Source organism: Garra rufa, chromosome 19, assembly GCF_049309525.1.
Source record: "Garra rufa chromosome 19, GarRuf1.0, whole genome shotgun sequence".
In the NCBI taxonomy this organism is placed as follows: domain Eukaryota; kingdom Metazoa; phylum Chordata; class Actinopteri; order Cypriniformes; family Cyprinidae; genus Garra; species Garra rufa.
Window position 1 is genome coordinate 10,461,090 of NC_133379.1, and position 20,323 is coordinate 10,481,412.

Below are 20,323 nucleotides of genomic sequence, written 5' to 3' on the forward strand. Positions count from 1 at the left end.
TCACACAGCGATTCCGGTAAATACACGGATAATGTGTCCCATGATTTGTTCCGGGGTTGTTTGATTTGGTTTACTCACAGTTGTTTTCCGGAATCTGTGCGTGCTTTACACACAACCCATAAAGACATGTGACGTATGGATGTGAGATGTAATGCGACGCGTACGTTTCACTAAACTGAAACTAACCTGAACAAACTGTGCTTCAGCGCTGATAGTGAGGAACTGGCTCTGCCCGATCGCCGCTTCATTCCACTTTGCACGTATTTTTTCGTTGTGAAGAGTCGCATGACAACGTGCATCATCACTACAACACTGCCTTTATGGTTCTGGCTTTTGTTCACACTGCGCTTGTTCCCGTAATTTTCCAGAATCAGCGCGCATTGTGAAAGGGGCTTTACCAGAGCCATAGAGAAAAAGAGTTGCGACACGCTTTGATCTCGCCGCCGCGCGGTCACGTGGTTCGTGGAGCGCCCAATAGTTCCAAACAACTCGCGCTGTCAATGGGTTTGAATGGGTTTAAGTAGGATAGACAGCAGTTTTACTATATTTGCAGCAATTTCGAGTAATTATTAACACATAATGTGCATTGATTGTGTATTGATAACTTCTCTGAATACGCTTTACAATCGCATTTTATTCTGAGCAGTGATAAGGAGACATAATTAATATGTTCTCATACTTTTTGGCAGTCAAATGTGACCAAACACCTTAAGTGTAACTTTTATTCAATTAAATAATTGTTATATATAGTTCAGTTCTATTTAGTTAATATTTTGAGGAGTGTTTTTTTTTTTTTTTTTTTTTTGTATAATATGTGCAATAATGATCCTGACGATTTAAAAGATAACATTTTCTAATATAGTATTTATATTACAGTTAGTTTGATATTTAAGGTAAAATACATTTGAATGTGTATTTGGACATGATCAAACACTCTCTTTTTTATTTGTTTTGATATAACGATTTAATGTTAAATAAGTAAAAAAGTAACTTATTTGTGTTATTTTATGATATTCAAATATACAACATAACTGAATATTATAAAAGGCAAGCAAAAATGGCATTTGACATAATAGAAAAGATGAAAATAGTGTTTAAAAAAACACAAGGCAACGAATTGCATTCAGCATAATTTTTTTTTATCGTATTTCTTGAATGCAGTCTTTACTGAAACTCATTCAATATCCTACAGTGAGAGAAAGATTGCAAAAAGACTAAAAACGTAAAAATATGACAATTAGTATCTGGTTATGGTCGCTATTATGGTGTTTCTCACGTTATCTAACTGCATTTACAGTATAACTGTTTATTTTTTAACGATAAACATTAACTACAACACGCTTTATAAAATACCAATACTGGCCAGTTTTCCGAGAGGTCAACTGATGCGTTAAAATGTAAAAAAATGCAGTAATTTCTTCAATTTACCGGCGACAGTGCTTGAGAAGCACTGAAATGAATGGGCTTCTATGGAGGAACTATTGGTTGTTTGGAACTATTGGCCGCTCCATGACACGCTTTACTTCCGCATTCCTCAGTTCCTATGGAAGCCTATGGGAGTGTCGTAACTCTGTTTCTCTATGGCTCTGGGCTTTACTAAAGCAACAGTTACGTAGCTTACTGCATTCGGTGTTTGAAAAAGAAAAAAACATTAATGATCGTTCTGAAATATCCTGTTGAGTATCAGCAGGCTAGGCTCTCTCTATGGCTCTGGGCTCGGCTAAAGCATACATGACCGTAGTTAACTGTGGTTGGCCTGGCTGTGCGTCACTCAGAAAACAACAGGCCAATCAGAAGAGAGGCTCATGAATATTAATTAGATGGGCCAAAATCAACCTGTTTTTGACAGAGCTCCTAAAAAAGGAGCTGTAAAAATATATTGAGATGGATTTTGGCACTTATACCGCAAATATATATTCTTAAGGACATCAACAACTAAAATAAACCTCCAGAAATGTGTACAATATGGGACCTTTAATAGCAATATCTGGCAACATTACCAGAACTTAAACTGACAGTAACAAAAAAGACAGGGTACGAAATTCAGTAAGGAAAAAGCAATAAATATCATTATACTATCTGTCAGAAACGTTATAAACGCAGTCAAAAACAGTAGCATTTAACACTAGTACAAGTAGATTACAGAATAAAATGAAATACGCAAACACTAAGAAGTCTATGTTATGTCATGCAGCATAGTAGTATACAAATTTTCACAAATCATGCTAAAAACATTCATAAGATTTATTTCCTTTATTTTATCTTAATTAAAAAAAAATATGAATTAATTTATTAAATTAAAAGAGCACTAGACAATGTTATCAGCTATAAAGCAATGGTTATTCATTAAAACTATAACAGTAAAATGTGTTGTTGCATGAATAATAAACTGCTGATAAAATTGCCTCACTAATTGTGCTAATTTCAAAGCCTGGCTATAGCCATGTACACACACACACACACACACACACACACACACACACACACACACAAGCCGTGTCATGTTTGACAACAACGACACCAAACAGCACAGATTCTTAACACAATGTGTCAAATTAGAATATGTGCATGTAAGACAAAGTTTTGCCTGAGCTGACCCACCTTAGCCTTTAGTATCAAAGTATATAGTTGTAATCACTGTGTATGCATTTATGTCTCCACTGAAAAGCATTAAACAGCTCTGTACCACCTTTATAGTATAAATTGCAATAAATGGCAGTTAATGTAGATTTTTGTTGAAAATGGATTTACATTTTGTTATTCTTTTTATCATAGACAAAATTTGTGGGTATTCTTGTAAATATATTATGTTGCACAACAGAAATAAATTCAAACAAGTTTGGAATTACATGAGACATGGGTGAGTAAATGATGACAAAATGTACAATTTTGGGGTAAGTTATTCCTTCAGGAAGCTGGGACAAGAGAACTCAATATAACTATGCAAATCCACAGCTGTCTCTCCTAGAATTTAATAGTTAACCGTGCCAAATTCCCTTTGGCTCTCCCAAAAGCAAAAATTAGCCACTGTTCCTGAGTGGCCAGTGAGCTATTAGAGCTATGTGGTCTATTTTTCTTATGCTTTCCACTCCTGGCTTTAATTCTTCCTTTTGTCCATCCATCCAATCCACCGTCGCCAAGGCTTGCTGGTTTATGGACAAGGGCCTTATTGCCTCCATGGCCTGCCGTGAAACCCTCAGGCGCAGGCGTTAATTTGATGAACATTCCTGGCCTTGCATGCCAGCTTTTTAATGATTTCTGGAAGGGGGGTCTTCACCCTGCAAGCCATTTCCTGTGACCCAGTGAAAACCCAATTCATTTGACTTGACTGGTTAAAAACACACACTCTCTCTTCTTGGTGTGCATGAATCTTATTAGCAGGATTACTGTAATTGGACGAGCCACGGTGATGTGATTGTGCGTCTGGCAGGTGGACACAATGTGTCACTATATCCAAATGCTGCAGCTTGGCAAGTGGAAGTGGTGATTGTACAGTTTCACCACTCAACACACAAGCAGATAGAAGAGTGTGACAGACTGAGAGAGTGAGATAGTAAATATGTAAAGGCCTGAGGCTAGAGGAAGAGAGATCACACCGTTACCAGTTCTCCACCACCCACACTGCAGACAGTAAGTCAGCCGTCTAAAGGAAACTCCACTGACTGCACTGCTACATACATTAAGCCGTCTCACTTTTAGACATGCTGTCATAAACAACAACATATAACACATTCCAAATACAACACATCCCAGGTAGTGTCATCATTATGTCACAATTTGTAGCGAATATATTATACATTATGATACTAGATTTTGACATTTCTGAAGCAAATGTGATGCGGTGCCTGACAGGGCATTGCTATGGGTCATTGTTAGGGAATTATTGTGCTGCTAAGGCATTCTGGGTGGGTTTTAGAGTGCTGGGTCAAAAAAGTATGCTGGATCTATTAATTTTATTCAAAAATATATTAAAATGCAGTTCATAGTGACTTACAAATGCAATTCATAGGGAATACACCTGATCTGTGATGTTTTCATTTCTTAATTCAAAATCTTTTAATTAAAAAGGTCATAAAGGCCCCCTTTTAGCATGCATTTTATATCCATAAAGCAGTGTTTCTCAACTGATTTGGCCATGGGACCCACATTCTCCTAAGCCATGAATAAATTTACTTTTAAAAACCAAGCAAATTTATTTCACAAAAATGGTTGGCACACACACAAGTAACGTCTCACTTAACATGCAAATCAGTTGTAAGAATATGACTAATACTGATGAATAAACAGTATAAGGTAAAGCTTTAAAATAGCAATTCCAAACTAATTTGTATTAATACAGTAACATTAGTTGGTATGAGCCATTACAGTCATTTAAAAAATATACAAAATAACAAAAAGGGAAAATAAAGTGGTTATGGAAACAACAGATTCCATAGTAAACACAATAGCTGTTAATGAAACGTGGAAAATTGCTCCTGGTGAACAGAATGAACATCATACCAGAATGCAAATCCTTTTTCCAGTTACGTAATTTATTGGTATTTTTTGGTTATATCATGGCTTACCAATCAACAATATAATGAAAGATATAATATAAATTATATAATATAATTAAAGAGTGTGCACTGCTTGCACAGTTTAATGGCTGACAGGACATGATTTTTTTTTTCCTTCTGAGGAGAGAGACTTTTTATTTTACATTAGAATAATGACATTGACATATAGCCTGACAAAATCTTATCTGACCGCAGGTACTCAATCCACACGTTTTCTCTAGCTCTCTTCAGCAGCTCCTGACAGAAATGTCAACAGCTTTCACACATGTCTTTCAAAATAAAAGTCTTGCATCAGAAAGACACAGAATTGTGTTTGTTGTTGTTCCTCTGACTGACTACTCCATAACCCACCAGTTGAGAAACACTGTCTCTAGAAGGTATTATTCTTATTATTATTTGATATTATTTTCCTAGCCAGAAAAATGTGCCGTAGCACTTTCCAAAACATCTGCTTTTAAAGATACACGTGCAATTTTGGCTGATGCTTGAGGCGATCGCGAACAGCAGTGCAAAGTTGATTCTGTGCTTACTTGATCTAATATTTGATGTTTTTAAATATGTTGTAGATAAGTAGCTAATGAGAATCACTAAAATTCTTGAATATATCTTGAGACAAAGGTCCTCTTAATCATTTTCAGTTTTAAGATAATTAAAGCAACAGTTTTTAAATAACGAAAGAATATGTACAAGTGTGGTATTTGGGGTAAAAAGCACCCCTGCTGTTGGGGCTAAAAGGCACAATAAATGACATGATAATTAATAGAAGGCTGACTTTTCTATTTGTTGAGATGACATTGTTAGATTCAGAAGGTAATAATTATATATTATGTTGGGTGTCAATCTTAAAGATAATCACTGTGTTAAGAATGAAACGTCATATTTAAAAACATGCTATTAATGATATCATATAATAAAATATAATTTGTTGTTACTACTGTAAATATATATTAAATTACTATAGGATTTTGTTTCTGTATTTTAAAATATATGTTTCATTTCAATAACAGATTATTTATTGAACAAAAATTAATAATTTTATTTATCATAATAAGCAGAAAATAGTACAAACTTTGCTAAAGTGATTGGTTTGAACAAATATTAACTCAGACATTATAAAAAAAAAACAAAAACATTATTTTAGCTAAAGTATTTGTATCAATACGGTTTTTTAAAGTTTTTTAAACAAAATAAATGACTTGTATGATTTGTTTTCACACAAAATCTGTTGCTTCATAAATGTTTTATACAAACATATATATTTTATATATATATATAAACATTTTTTTTCCCCTTAGGGTGTGCCTTTTGCCCTGTTGTATCTGGATGTATTTTAGCCGGTTTGCATTTACAGTACATCTTCATTTCAGTGTGTCTCCAGTGCAGCCGTATAGAGATGTGATCACAATTCATCATTCAAAATTCATTCTGTCTTTTTTGTCACTTATTACAAGCCCATCAGTAAAGGGAGGAACAAGAAATGGTTTACAAGTGAAGAAAAGTAATCTAGTGAATTTGTTTGATGAATAATTGGATATTGCTGATGTGTGCATCTAAGAAAACCATGGTTGTGATCACCTTTTCTACCATGTACTGTACAGTATGGACAAATATCAACGGAATAACTAAAGAATCATATGGTGTTACTGTGCAGAGTTAAGAACTGCAGCCTTTCCCCCCTGTGGGATTTAGATGACACGCTTTTCCATTTTATGAGAGCCATCAATCTAAGTCAATCTCCAACCATTCAAGTCTATTAAATAAGGCGTAAAATAGGCTGGCTCAGTTTTGACCCAGTGTCAAATTGGCACCTGAAATTTACTTCGACTCACCCAAAGGGAAAAGGAAGCAAGCGCTAAAATATTATTCATGTCAAGTTGCCTGCCAGGCAAGACAGAGAACGATAGGTGGGAAAGTCTGTTCAATACAAATCCATGGCACGATGTTGCATCACACACTTTGGGGAAGTTTAAACTCAGTCATCGTCTCTGACAGCCCACGATGATATTACTGCTGCATCATATGTGGAGATTTATGTTTTTTATGAAAACCTTCCAGTGGCAGAAATGAGCTGTTCCATCTTTATTTCCTCCATGGAGACAATTTGATAAAATACCTCTGCTAGTCCAAAATCTGGAAAAGGTTTGCTCATAAAAATGTAAAATGCAGATTCATTTGAGAATTAATGGATGGACAAGATTTGCATGCATCTCTAAACACGGTTATCTCTGAGTTTTGATGTGTCTTTTGGTTTAATGAAAGCAGAAGCTTATTAGGGAATATGGCCATGAGATAAATAATTGTGCTGTCATCGTAATTCTTAAAGTAATTTAGCTGAGCTAAGTTTGTTTTTGTTTGTTCTGCTGAATTGTCAGTTTAATGCTTAATGTGACAATCTGGGTTTATTATAGAGGTGTAAAAATACCATATAATATTCTGCAATAATATATATTGAACAAGAAATGCAATAATTAATATTTTTACTGCTAAGAACTTTTAAAAATCATGAAAATGAATATGGCAATATACACACCTTTAATGCAATCACTTGAAAATCACAGATGTTCTCATATTTGCATGTTTGTTAAGTTCATGTTTCATGCATAGACACATTTATCTGGGTTTGTTACAGTATGTATGGAAGCAGAACATGGAACTGTAAGTGATGTTTCTGCAACAAATGATCTTTTTCATGACATGAGTCATGACATGAGTCATGTCATGACAGCGACAGCAGAAGAGAATGCAGAGAGACAAGCACTGGAAGCTGCTAATGCTTATCAAATTGCATTATTCGCTTCGAAAAAAATGATTCTGGTGATTGGATGCAATCACCAGTTTTGTGGAGTGTAACGGAAACGTGATATAACAAGTAGTGTAACGAATTACTCCTGACAGAGAGTAAGTATTGTAATAACATTACTTTTGAAAGGCGTAAGGAGTAACAAGTAATAAATTACATTTGTTGAGTACAGAGGCTAACAATGATCACAGCTAAATAAGTCAAATTCAACAGTGTTTAATGACCACATTCAATCCACAGTTAAATCATAAATCTGATTCACATTGGACTGTGACATGAAGTAGTTAACAGTGTTAACAGGTTTGTGTTTTCACTCTGCTCAAAGATAGTACACACACGTGTGTTAGCATACCTCCCGGTGGGTTCTGCACTTTAATTACATTTCAGAATATCCCCTCAGTGGATAGATTTATCATATTGAGCTATTGTGTAAAAAGGATCTCAGCTTTCCCCAGCATTGCCAGTTCATGATTAGTGGCTAACCCCAAGGCGCGTGTCAACTCGCTGTCAAGCATTTGGCATTAGGCTGAGCTGTCGATCAATGCAAAGCCGTCTTAAGCCAAAATGACAATTCTGTAGTAGTTTAGAGAGTTTCAGTGATCCATCTATTGACAATGTACCAAGAAAAAATACCACCCACAGACAATGAGTTCTTCAACAGTGAAAATGTCATTAAACAGAGCTACACTTGAACGTGTACTGCCTCAACTGGCTAACATTCTGGCAAGGTTCTCTTAAAATTATGAATAAACATTCTTCCAAAACCATTTCTTCTAATAACATTCATCCATAAAACATTTGTTCAAAGTTCTCAATATAACAATCTCAAAATGTTAGCACAAAAACAGCATACATCATTTATGGAACCTTTTAAAACCATTTAGCAGCAGCACATTTTAAAGATGCATGCATGAAAACAGCATACATGCATTTTTGCTTCTGTCTGGCATTGAAATGGGCATTTATAGCATGGTATAATAAATGATCTGTGGGGTACTTTGAGCTGACACTTCACAGACAAATGCTAGGGACACGAATTTAAAGGGATAATTTAAAGGGATAATAGGTTCCCTTTATTGTTTTCTCTACTATGCACATAACCAAGAAAAAAAAGAATAATAAAAAAAAGCATGACAATAATGGACCTTTCGAACGTTAAAGAGATATTCAAAAATAATGTTTTCATAACTCAAAGGTAACACTGGAAAAATGTTCTTAGAACATATTTTTGTTAGCTGGGTACTTAGGACATATCTGTGTTTACATTAGCCATAAACCAAACAATGATTCAACTTGTCCTTCGCCAGTGGCTGGTGGTGATTATAGAAGACAATGTTCTCCTGCTACTGAGAGGGGCTGTGTTTGGTCAGCACAGATTTATACCTTAAGGTGTGCTGCATGGGCAGAGGCCAAGGAAAAAAAAAAACAGGCCATAACCATGTCTTGGTTGACCTCTGGCCAGTGTGGTTCCATCAGTAGTCGGCCCACTCATTTCAACAAGTCATGCTTGAAAATGTGGCCATTGCTCAAACTGGCCATTGAGAAAAACTGTGCCCTTTTGGCATTTCTCAAACGGTGCTGGTACCAGAGCCAATGCTTGACTGAAGGATGAAAAACAGATCTTTTGATCAGATCAATAGATTGGATCTTTGGGTCTCTAGGCACTAAAGCTCTTGTTCCCTTGTATGCTGGTTGAGATTATGATGAGGACTATCTCTAGCATGACCTAGCGCTGTGTATATGGTAATTTATGGTAACCATTTGAAAGAAAATTAAAGTAAAAAACTGTAAGCAACCTTACCATATATACAGAAAATGATACTGTAAGTACTACAGAGTTCTATTATGAAGTGCTAGATGGTGTAGACTGATAGGTTGTAGCTCAATCTGAAATAATCACATCATTATTCACATGCCGCATCTGACTGGTTTCTTTTCACATCAGCAGCCAATGAGCTTCCTGCTCAACATTCAAATACTGGCCTAGTGCTTGTGGTAGCACTTCAGAAGCCCTTCACCTTCCCCAGCTCCACCTGTATAGATCTGCTACAGAGGGATTTCATGTATATTGTCAGGCTAAACTCTCTGAGAATGTATTTTACTGTAAAATATTGTAAAACCCATGTGAAAATTTATATTAAATAAGACAGCCCTGCAGTGTGTAATGTGTTTTGACTGGAAACTTTTTTTGACTGGAAAATTAATGAGTGCGAACATGGCATTAGCTGAGGTAGTGTGCTTTTTTTTTTTTTTTTTTTTTTTTTAGCCAATCCCATTCTTTCTGTGCAGAGACTTTATTTACAAGACAACAGGGTATGAGCTCTAGTGTGACTGCAATGGAAGTAAGAATCTTTTCCTAATGGTTCCTTATGGATCCTTCCTTATCAGCTGTTGTGCCTTAGCAGTGTGCAGGCAAGGCGTCTGATTAGTTACCTCATTCTCTATGCGGACTGCAAATCTAATTATATTGGTGATTTAGGGAGAGTTGAAGTCTGTGGAAATAGTGCTAATTCTGCTCATCTGAATGAGCTCATTCACAGTAGTCAAGGATACCCATGTTTCAGCCTAAAAGGAAAAATATTTTGATTTCTTTGGGGTTGTTCTGACTTCAGCAGGAGCTGCTGAAAGCAACTTCAGAAATACCTGACTGGACCAAGGGCACCTTGTGGGGATGTGTGCCAAAGCAGAGGTTCCTCCGCATCCAGAACATTTGAGTACAGTTTTTAAACACATTATCCCTGTGAGTCAGCATGCAGGAGATAGCCAGATTCCAAATGTCATTTTTGTGCCCTTTAAAGGCACTGTGTGAGAGGGACTCTATTTGAAGCGTTGTTCGAAAACAAAAATGAGCAATATAACATGTTCACAAAGGGCCCTTCTACATGATGGTCACTTGAAGTTAATAACCTCGACCCATTTTTTATTAGGTGTCTTTAACGACTTTGTACTTACATTTAACCTCTTAACCAGCGCCCCTATTTTTGAGCATTTTCCGAAAAACGACTTACCCAAATAAAAATGTCTGTAGCTCTTGAACCCTAAGGTCTATATTTATAAATCTGGTATTGATTGAAAGTAGACACCTTAATCTTTGTTACTCTGGAGTTAAAATAACTCAAAATTAGTATAGCAACAGAGTAAAACAAGGTAAAACATACATAAAAGTGACTCGCGATATCTTTGAATAAAATATAATTAGGGAAAAAAGGATGAGGATTGGATGATAGGGCTTTGAAAACACCAATATGATCAAGCTGAATGTCTGTTCATGCTTTGATTCAAATTTGAGGATGATACTCCCAAAAATGTAGTTTCTGTAAGCTTTTATGTAAAAAAAAGTCTAGGCGTCCTTTCAAAAAAGCCATTTGGAGACCCCAAGTGGACACTTGGTAACCAACTGACCAAATGAGTCAAAACAACACATTACATTTATGTATATCAATTCAGAACTGCTCTGCCCACCAAAACACTGAAGAAAAAAATATTTATGAACAGCATTTGTAGTTTTTTTGGTTACCAAGTCTCCAAATGGTATTTTTTGAAAGGACGCCTAAATTATTCCTGAAATAATTAGTAATATGTATTGATTTTTTTTTTTATTATTATTATTATTATTATTTATTTTATTTTATTTTTTATTTTTTTTCACGTTTCACTTACAGAAACTATATGTATTTTATTTCAAGAAAAGTTTGGGAAATGTCATTTAGAGCTTTTATTTCAAGAAAAGTCAAGGAATCCATTTGTTTACATTTGTAAATGTCTTTCTCTGCTTATTACAAATACCCAACTACTGTAAAACTAAATACATTATTTATAGTATTTTCAGTGTAGGAAGACTCAAGGCAGTCACTAAAAATGTTTGTTCTCTGACCAACTGGATGCCAGTCACTGAAAATGTTTGTTCTCTGACCAACTGGATGCCAGTCACTGAAAGACAGGAAAGAGAGAGAAAGAAAGAAAGTGTGTAAACAAAACAAATCAAATCCGCAACACTGTGTTTACATATTTGTATTATCTCTCTCTCTCTCACACACACACACACACACACACACACACACACACACACACACACACACACACACCCAAACACAAACACAAACAAACGCGCACACACTCAAAACTCATACATACACATGGCACGCACAAACAAACACATCCATACCTCATGAAGTCCTCTCACTTCCTCCCCGTTGTCATGTTTACAATCTAGAACAGCACATGAACAAAACACATCAGACATATCATAATACATAACATATAAACATTCGGAGAACGCTGTTGACACTTACGTGCTAATGCTATCCATGGCTAGGGTGCATCTCAGTGCGTCTTTCTGCTGTTCTTCGCCACGAATTCGAAAAACCACACACAATAGCACTAAAAACGCCACAAAACTCTTATAAAGTCGACGTTCTATGATGGAGAGACTCAGATGTAAGCTTTTGCAGAAAATCCGTTCTCTGACACACACTCAATGTAGCGTAGAGACGCCGTACATATGTACGCGGCGTGCGTAAACTAAAGCGCACGAATGCAACCTAACTTTGCGCTTGGGTATTCCTGAATCCTGCTTACGCAAACTACGCAAAATTTCACTCGTTGTAAACGTCCTCGTGGTTGGCTAACACTTCCATCCATCAAAACTTTGCTGGCTATGCATTGGCTTGCTTGAAACAGCCAAACCTTATGACCGCAAGAGTGACACCCTGGTGAGCCAGTCAGTACCTCTCCGGAGACTTTGCGTCATGGACTGGGCTCTGATTGACTGAGAGAGACGGGGGAGGACTCATTTTACTCGGAAGAGTCTATTCTATGGGAAATGTATGGCATTTCAACGCTGGAACACGAATTAGAATCGATATTTCTTTGAAAATGGACGTTATCGATAACTATAACTCGAATCGCTCATGTAAACAAAGGATGATCTTTCGGTTTTTACCCCATTTACTCTTTGTTTTGGATTAAAAACTGGTATGCATTTTGAACAGTGAACTCTTACCTTGAAATGTGTGCTGTTGTTTCTAAGATAAGTCGGAGCTGATCGGAGCTATATGCAATGAAACGGAAGTAGTGCCGTTTGCTTTTACGGTTTACATGGCTGTGACTCTTCAGCATTTATGTTAACCCTTTCCTCTCTGGTGTTTTGATTCCGAAAAAAAGCTCAGAACATGAATCTTGAGTGTTTTAGCTTTCAACTGATATATAGTTTTTGATAGTTGATTGAATATATTTCTAAAACAAAGGTAATTAAAAACGTAGAGACGCCTAAACACGCCCTTCCGGCCCGCCCGCGGGCCGATGCGGGTTAACAGAATACACATATTTTGTGCATTTTCAATTAATTTCTGTAATTAAGTTGGCTTGGGAAAGCCAACTTACTGAAATCCTATTTAAACTTCTTCTTCTTCTTCTTCTTCTTCTTCTTCTTCTTCTTCTTCTTCTTCTTCTTCTTCTTCTTCTTATTTTTCTGATGGCAAAATTTTTAGACACTAACTCCTCCTAGACCGTTCAAGCTACATACTCCAAACTCGGGTCAGATCTTCATACTGTTCTGACTTAGATTGCTATATCTTTTCAGACTGGTTTGAGTTATGGTTTTCTTAAAAATTAATATTACAAATCAAAAAAAGTCCCATAGACTTTCATTGACCAAAAGTCCATGTCTGTTTGAACTATGTTTAATGTAAACTGCTAGAAGCCATTGATACTAAATTAAGCTTTAAGCTATCTATGTTCTTTCTAACTAATAACTAATCTATCTATCTATCTATCTATCTATCTATCTATCTATCTATCTATCTATCTATCTATCTATCTATCTATCTATCTATCTATATTCAAACCTTATCTATCTATCTATCTATCTATCTATCTATCTATCTATCTATCTATCTATCTATCTATCTATCTATCTTCAAACCTTATCTATCTATCTATCTATCTATCTATCTATCTATCTATCTATCTATCTATCTATCTATCTATCTATCTATCTATCTATCTATCTTGCTAGTTATGCTAAAAAAATGCTAAAATCATGCTAGCGACTTGCTAGTCATGCTAAAATCATGCTAGCGGCTTGCTAGTCATGCTAAAAATCATGCTAGCGACTTGCTAGTAATGCTAAAATCATGCTAGCGACTTGCTAGTCATACTACAATCATGCTAGTGACTTGCTAGTCTTGCTAAAATCATGTTAGTGACTTGCTAGTCTTGCTAAAATCATGCTAGTGACTTGCTAGTCATGCTAAAATCATGCTAGTGACTTGCTAGTCTTGCTAAAATCATGCTAGTGACTTGCTAGTCATGGTAAAATCATGCTAGCGACTTGCTAGTCATGCTAAAATCATGCTAGCGAATTGCTAGTCATGTTAAAATCATGTTAGCGACTTGCTAGTACTGCTAAAAATCATGCTAGCGACTTGCTAATAAAGCTAAAATCATGCTAGCAACTTGCTAGTCATACTACAATCATGCTAGTGACTTGCTAGTCTTGCTAAAATCATGCTAGTGACTTGCTAGTCATGCTAGAATCATGCTAGTGACTTGCTAATCATACTACAATCATGCTAGTGACTTGCTAGTCTTGCTAAAATCATGCTAGTGACTTGCTAGTCTTGCTAAAATCATGCTAGTGGCTTGTTAGTCATGCTAGAATCATGCTAGTGACTTGCTAGTCATGCTAAAATCATGCTAGTGACTTGCTAGTCATGTTATAATCATGTTAGCGACTTGCTAGTCATGCTAGAATCATGCTAGTGACTTGCTAGTCTTGCTAAAATCATGCTAGGGACTTGTTAGTCTTGCTAAAATCATGCTAGTGACTTGCTAGTCATGCTACAATCATGCTAGTGGCTTGCTAGTCATGCTAGAGTCATGCTAGTGACTTGTTAGTCATGCTAGAATCATGCTAGTGACTTGTTAGTCATGCTAAAATCATGCTAGTGACTTGCTAGAAACATGCTAGTAACCACCCTGGGTACCCTAGTAACTGCATAGCAACACCTTAGCAACCACCCCGGGTACCTTGACAACCGCATAGGAACACCTTAGCAACCACCATGGGTACCTTAGCAACCACATAGCAACACCCTAGCAACCACCCCAGGTACCTTAGCAACCGCATAGCAACACCTTAGCAACCACCCCAGGTACCTTAGCAACCACATAGCAACACCTTAGCAACCACCTCGGGTACCCTAGCAACCGCATAGCAACACCCTAGCAACCACCCCGAGTACCTTAGCAACCACATAGCAACATCTTAGCAACCACCCTGGGTACCCTAGCAACCGCATAGCAACACCTTAGCAACCACCCCGGGTACCCTAGCAATGACATAGAAACACCCCAGCAACCACTCTCAGAACCTTAGCATCTAACTTGAAGCTTCTATCTATCTATTTATCTTCAAGCTTTAAAACTGCTGAAAACTTTAAACTATTTCAGAATGAAAACCATCAAACTTAAAACTTTTAAACTTTTTAAATTTTATAACTTTTTAAACTTATTTAAACTTATTTAAACTTCTTTAAACTTTCTGGTCCGGCTTTCTCAAGCCAACTTAAAGTTTGTCTTGACACAGTGGTATCAACACTGTTGATACCACTAAACCTTAACCCACCCTTAAATCTAACCATAACTCCACTTTAGTAGCAGCAAGTGATTTACAATATGGCATGAACACAAAATAGGTAAATTTCACCTAACATTTTTTATTATTATAAAATAAAAATAAAGGTGCTTTAAAAGGTCATTCACAGCAATGCCATAGAAGAACCATTTTTGGTTCCACAAAGAACCATTCAGTCATCACCCCCTCTTAGCTTTTTATAATCTGAAAAACCTTCTTTCACCACAAAGAACCTTTTGTGAAACAGAAATGTTCTTCAGATGTTAAAATTTCTTTATGGAACCGTTTAGACAAAATTGTTCTTCTATGGCATCGTGAAGCATCTTTAATTTTTAAGAGTGTAGGTATATAATGTAGGTAAAGACACCCAATTATAAGTTTTTCTTTATACAGTTATTTACCCACATTGGCTAATGAATGTTAAATGATTAGTTCACCCAAAAATGAAATTCACCCTATGATTTACTCATCCTCAAGGCATCCTAGGTGTATATAACTTTCTTTTTTCAGTCAAATCCAATCGGAAATTGTCTTGACTCTTCCAAGATTTAGAATGGCAGTGGGAGGATGTTTCTGTTCAACAGTTCAAAAGAAGTCATCCATCCAAAATAAAAAGTGCTCCACACATCTCCAGAGGGTGAATAAAGACCTCATGTAGCAAATCGATGCATTTTTGTAAGAAAAATATCCATATTTAAAACATAAATAACAACAATAATCACTGTTCTCTAGCTTGCGCTAACTGTCATACATGCAAGCCATTCCAGACGGATATTGCACATACGCCGCTAATCTCGCGAAAACCAACGTTTGTTTACAGGAGCAAAGGAAGCAAAGTTTCCTTACTTTAGTAAAGGAAAACCAGTCTCTTCTCAGCCTATATTGAAATCCTCTGACATTTTTCTTTACAAATCCTCTTTTTGTACTTTTCTAATTCATGACCGTTGTTTTGTTTTGCTATCTTGTCTCCGCTTCCGCGTTCGTCACTTCTCAGCGACGCATGCGCAATGCATACAGAGCTTCTGTTGTGAGCTCTCTGAGCACTTTTATTATGGATGTATGCACTTTATTTGGACTGTTGGACTGTTGAACAGAAACACCCACCCAGCTTGAAAGATCCAGGATAATTTTTAATATAACTCCAATTGGTTTTGACTGAAAAATGAAAGTCATACACACCTTGGATGCCTTGAGGGTGAGTAAATCATGGGCTAATTTTCATTTTTAGGTGAAATAACCCTTGAAGTGATGCACTAGCCTAATTCTACATTTAAAAAAAAGGATACTGTTTATTGTGAAGTCACATTATATAACTGCAATTTAATTTTAAAACACTCTAGAACTGCTCCTTTAAACATTTTGTAAAAGTGAAGCAACTAGTAGCCTGTTGATATCTGACAGGCAAATGTTAGACAGCAATGCCCTGAACCTTCACTTTAAGTGTTTAAAGGTGATGTTCAGTTTCAGTTAGAATTCCCTTGATATTTTAGCCTCACTGTAATGTTTTCCCCCTTTTCCTGTTTCTGAGAGTCTGGCATTACACTAGAGTAAAAATTGACTTTCACAGGAAAATATACATATTCTCCAGATGGCTGCTAGATTTAATATAACATATGGTCAAAATCAAATTCTAGGAATGATTATCTGACCCTGACTGATGCACAGTAAATTACATGAGTGATTCAAATAAAACTGTCTCCTTGAAAAAACATTATGCCAAAACTGACAACTCGTTTTTTTATACTCCATGTGGTGATGCATATGTTAAATATTCACATTAAGTGAATACATAAAGTACAAAATCACAATATGTCTTCATGTTTTTTTAACAGGTGCAGTTACACTAAGGGAGGGAGAATGAGTCATGCTGCAAGTGACATACTAGCCTGAGGTTTTTCACAGCACAGGAATAATAATAATAATAATAATAATAATAATAATAATAATATCTCGGTAACTAACTATTAAAAAAACAAGACTATTGACTGGGTCTGTTATGACTGACCACCCAAAACTAGTGTTACAAGACCATAATAGCGAGATAGGAAGGATCATGATCCAATCCATTACTAGATTATAGGCCTAAAACAGCAATACAACTTTGTTCATATACATTGTCTGGATTAGTAATTTGTGCTTTCTTAAGGAATTTATGAAGTTATATTTATTTATTGAGGGTTTAGTTCATTTCTCTCAGCATTAGGGCCAACACATAGGGGGAGAGTGGGGACAGTTGCAATGTGTGGCAGTTGCAACATTGCTTATTTCTTCAAGCTGGAATAAGATACAGTGATAATATTCATACTGCACATGCTTTATTGGCCCCTCATACTTCCTGGAAGAAATCAGTCACATGTGATCATTTCTTCTACCCAAAATCATTTTCTTGGTAAAAAAGTAAGTTTTTTAAAGATTAGATTTTTGGTCATAGTGTCTAAGTTGTTTGTGTGACGAATTGTAAAAACATAACATTTTAATCTGTGCGTTCTTAGTTTCTAATAGGCATAGCTAGCGTGTGCCAATGATATGTTGTCAAGCTAATATACCAATTTTTATCATGGCTACACACTGTTGCAACCATCCCAACATGCTGTCCCTTACCACAATATTGATTTAAAAGCTTGCCATAACATTACATAATTGTAATTTTATAATGATAATACTAATGAACCCCTTTAATAGTTAGTTATCTCTCCTTTTTTTACGTGAATAGGTAAAAAAAATCTACTTGTTACTTAACAATGTTTTTAATTTACTATTCTTTGTTTTTTTTTTTTTTTTTTTTTTTACAGCCAATTTACCTTATTGAAGACCGTGACTGTGAACAAATAAAATAAAGAAATTGCAAAATTATATTTAAGAATGATTTCATTACATTTTATTGAATGTTGCAACTGTCCCCTATTTTGGGGACGGTTGCAACATTTCACTTTGTCTATTTAAGTGTAAAGTGTACGTATATTATAATATGTACACATGTTGCAACAATATGGGTGAGTAGCTGACAGATGCGGCTTTATTGTATTAAAATTTCGGCTTTCTAATACAAACAGTCTCTGAGAAACTAAAGAAAATGTAAAAAGTGTTGCAACCGTCCCCACTCTCCCCTATTTCACATACAGTTCAAGTTTTTCTTTATCAGATAGTCTATTTGTGTAAAATGTGTGTCATTGGCTTTCAGGAAACAAAACAAAAACTTTTGCCTTTGTTTTTTGGACTTTTGTCTTTTGTGTGAAAATATTAATGGAAAAGAGATGTGTGAAGATTCTTCAAAATAATCTAGGTTTTCAGGTTTTGGAACATGAGTTGTAAAATAATAACATAACGTTGGCTAAACTCTTACTTTAATTGGTGATGCTCTGCCAAAGGGTCACCGTAGCCTTCATCTAACGGCTTCGAAACGATCGACGACGATGTATTTAAACCCTCCTCCGAGCGGGAAATTTGTCGCCATCCAGCACCAATCTGCGAGTGAGGGAAGGAGGGGGCGGGAAGGTTCGTTTCAGGAGGGCAGGCTTTCCAACGTTACTAGCGCTCCCCCACTACCCTCATTTCAGCATCTGAGGCAAATACTTCAAAATTCACCCATTGGACATGAAAGAATTTACTGGAAAATAAGTGGAAAAAACAAAGGGGGAAATCAGCTGCCAGAGCTCAGAAAGTGACTGAAGTCCGTCGGAAGAAAAAAAGGATTTATCTCTGGAGAGGTACATTTCATATTATAATGACTGAATGATGCGTAAAATGTGTGTCATATAGAACTGAAGACAGGGAAACGCCGCTAAAGACATGTCTTCGTAAAATCCCGCAGTGTTTTATTCACGAGTAAGTGTGTTTTTGAGAGGAACACGTCATTTGTTTTAAGGTTTAACAGGTCTCCTCTCGCCACAGCAGACTACAGATACACTGAGGTGAACCTGACAAGGAGCGAGAGCTTATCACGGGCAAGACTGACGACTGTTACTTTGAGTGGATTTCACTTAAATATTTTTACAGACATTCCTTCTTCCCATATATTAAAATAAATTTTAGGCACGCTGTCGATCGTTAGCTATTTGATTCACACTATTGAAATATACTGATGATGCGACATAAAGCTTTTGTTTTACTGAGGTGAAAGTAAACGTCTAACTATGAGTTGTGCCTTTTATAGTCGTCTATTTTACTAATGGAAAATGTGAAAGAAAATTGATTACTCTTGTAATACCGTATAACCTTGAATGAAAAGTTGCTACATTTTAAGATTCTTCAAGATTATTTCCATAACTACAAAATTCCAGTGTGTTATCTGGGTAGGAATGTGCTATTGTCCTCATACTCGGAGAACTTAAATATTCTTAAATATTGCAATATTCCTACGAATAAATTCAGTGTTAAAAAATACAGCTTAGCCTTGGAAATTCGATCGATCAGATCTCCCAGTGTGCTAGAGATAACACTTGGATTGCGCGTGCGTTTTCTGTAGTTTGTTCCGTCTGCTGGTTTTCATATCGTGACAAATCATTTTAGTCAATGCATAGCCTATTATGGTCTTCATGGAGTTACTTCATTTATGAGCTCAACAGTAAAGCGCTTATGCAACCGGTTTCTAATGCAAGTAAGCTTGCTTCCAAATGGGTGGAAGACGTGTGACTGTTTATTAAGAGAGAGAGAGAGAGAAAGAGAGAGAGAGAGAGAAAAGGAGGATTTAGTGCGCAAACAAGCGCCTAGGGTTTGTATGAATACACTTTTATCATGTAGCTACTGTAGGTCCTGCATTTACACGGTGCTTATAAAAACTGTTGCAGCTTTCATCACAATGTTGAATGGAAATTGACCACGAAATAAAAATTCTGTCATTATTTAATATTGTGTTGTCCTTCCCAACGGGCTATTCATCCATCCATCCATTCGATCCTACATTGGACATGCAGTTTGGAATATGAATGGATGGATGTTGTTGATTTTTTTCCCCCCTTTTCTGCTGTGAACCATTCAGCATATTCCAAACATCCTGAAGCCATATGTGTTTGTAAGGAACATAATGAAAATATTAAATTATTTCTCTTTGCAGATTTTAAATCCCATTCACACTTGTAAGTCAGTGTTAGAACCAAGGATGTTCAACATGTTTACTGTCAGTCTTGCTATGATGTTTTAAAGTGGCATGTTTGACAAAACTTAAATTTATTTGTTTATTTATAGGTCTTTTGGCTTTCATTTGATAGGAAAGAGTAGGAGTGGCAGAGATCGGAGAAATTCAAGCTCAGGTTTACATGCAGTACAATGCCATGACATTCAGTGCATGTGCATTCAATGACAGTTTGTTGGGGGATTTGGAGAGAAATATAT

General features: G+C 36.1%; 1 long non-coding RNA gene across 1 annotated transcript; it reads right to left on the reverse strand.

Moving 5' to 3' along the window:
- Positions 1–11,056: 11,056 nt before the first annotated feature.
- LOC141293181 (uncharacterized) lies at positions 11,057–12,330 on the reverse strand. Its single transcript, XR_012340659.1, has 3 exons — positions 11,649–12,330; positions 11,522–11,565; positions 11,057–11,286 (listed from the first exon to the last, which is right to left on the reverse strand). It is a non-coding gene; the product is annotated as an uncharacterized lncRNA (long non-coding RNA).
- Between the last annotated feature and the right edge of the window lie 7,993 nt (positions 12,331–20,323).